This window comes from Lycium ferocissimum, unplaced genomic scaffold (genome assembly GCF_029784015.1).
Source record: "Lycium ferocissimum isolate CSIRO_LF1 unplaced genomic scaffold, AGI_CSIRO_Lferr_CH_V1 ctg4814, whole genome shotgun sequence".
NCBI classification, from domain to species: Eukaryota; Viridiplantae; Streptophyta; class Magnoliopsida; order Solanales; family Solanaceae; genus Lycium; species Lycium ferocissimum.
The window spans coordinates 29,247-31,362 of NW_026725783.1; the positions used below are offsets into that span (position 1 = coordinate 29,247).

General features: G+C 37.9%; 1 long non-coding RNA gene across 1 annotated transcript; it reads left to right on the forward strand.

The window, feature by feature from the left end:
* Positions 1-213: 213 nt before the first annotated feature.
* On the forward strand, positions 214-1,327 carry LOC132044565 (uncharacterized). The gene is made up of 2 exons (XR_009412225.1): positions 214-466; positions 719-1,327. It is a non-coding gene; the product is annotated as an uncharacterized LOC132044565 (long non-coding RNA).
* Positions 1,328-2,116: the final 789 nt, after the last annotated feature.

A 2,116-nucleotide genomic window follows, 5' to 3' on the forward strand; every position in this document is an offset into this window, starting at 1 on the left:
TCTGGTTTTTCATTTTACTTTGTTAGTTATGTTTTTATCTACTGCAAATAAAACATTTAATGCTTATTCATGAACTATAAAATGTGTTTCATTATGAATTATTATGGACTGTCAATGTCAATGTCAGTATGTAAGCTAAGAAAAGCACTTAATGCCTGATATCATCGACAAAGCTTATCACACAACGCATAAACAACATTTCCTCTCTCGACACTATCTTACGGATAGAAATTTAACTGACTAAGTCTAGCAGCTAGTTTCGGTTTTGGCCATCCTCTACACATAGTCTCCTGTACTATTAATCTAATCAGCACTTCTGCTCTCCTTTGTTTCTGTTGGAATGCATGATGATTTCTCTCTTGCCAGATGAAATATATGGTCCCAGCCAGAACAATTATGAGCATTTCATCTTTTGTGCCCTTGCCATTAGCATAGCATATTATCCACAGCTTTTCCTCAGTCCATGGTAAGACATTCCTATGATATCCTTGCCATTCCAGTAGCTTACTCCAAACAACTTTTGAGTACAGACATTGGAAAAATAAATGGTCCATGATCTCATCAGTTACTTCACATAATGGGCAGGTCATATGATCAATCATACCCCAAATATGAAGCCTACCTCTTGTGTATATATTTCCCTGTATTGCAATGTAAAGTATAAAGATCCATTTTGGAATACTATTTATTTATATACTAAAGTTTACTTTTTATGTAGAATCGGTATAATCAAGCGATGGAGGAGCTCACTAGAGTCGGCCGACCGATGATCAAGGCAATACAATCATGCCATCGGAGGAACAAACTATCTCCTGTTGGTTGGACGTGGTCGGCGGCGTGAATAAGGGAAGAGCATATGGCCTTTGCTCCGAGAAGAACTTTCACCGCCTCCAGTGTGGATTGCAAGGTATAGGAAGTTCGCCACCGTGTCAAATGAGCAAGCTTGAGGAGATGCGACACGAACTTCGGGAACTTGCTAGGAATTATGACGAGGAACGTAAGAAAAGGTTGGAGGAGGAGCGACGCAGATAAATCTTGAGTCAGATGTCAAAGAACTCAAGAATCAGGTGTGTAACCTCATCAAGTTGCCTCGCTCTCCGCCCCCGAGCCCCGATCATGATGATGGTGAGGATGTAGAGGATGAGGAGGATCAGGAGCATGGAGAGGCTGAAATGGAGTATTAGGTGTCCGTTGTTATTTTTGTTCTAACTTATGTTATTTTGGATTGTTTGAAGTCTAGTGGGATGCTTTTGATATATGTTTGGATAACGTTGACGTTGGTTGGATTCGTACGTTTTTTGTTGGCTTAATTTTAATGTTTGAATTATTTTGATGTGTTTTTATTATTGTTTTGATGGTGTTGTTGGATGCGTTTCGATTCTTATTGAATCACCATCGATTTTTTTTTTACAAGAGTGCTACGTTGAAAAATAGGCAATGCTTGCCAAAATATTACCAGAAATATTGAGGGACTTACCGATACAGTCCCTCGGTAACATGTGTAATTGTAAATCTCAGATTTTCAGGTGACTGAGGGACGTCCCTCGTTATTTTTCAAATATCAAAGTGCTTTTCATTTAGCTTACCGATGGACATTCCTCAGTAAAATGAAAAATATAATTGTTAAATATTTATATTTATCGAGGGTTGTCCCTCGGTGTATTTAAAAATTTAATTTGATTAAAAGTAATATACCGATTGTCGTCCCTCGCAAATGATATATCAATATTATATATATTTTTTTATCGAGAGTATATTTATCGAGAGTGTCCCGGTATTTCGAGAGTGTATCGTTATTTACCAAGGGTCAAATTCCCTACGAGCCTAGTACCGATGGTGTCCCTCGGTAAATCCTGTTTATCGATGGACGTCCCTCGGTAAATTCCCTAGGTAAATCAGGATTTTTTAGTAGTGAGTCACACCCTAAAATTTAGCTGACAACAACCATGAAATAGCAATATTATAAAGTACGAAAAGAACCCAGAAAAAAGTACCGAAAGAAAAAAAGATGAAGAAAGGAAGTATGAAGAGAACCCAACAATGGAAGCCAACATTAAAAAATTATGTGGGCTGAAGCTTTGCATTCACAAAACGACAGCCTTATGATGATCCTGAA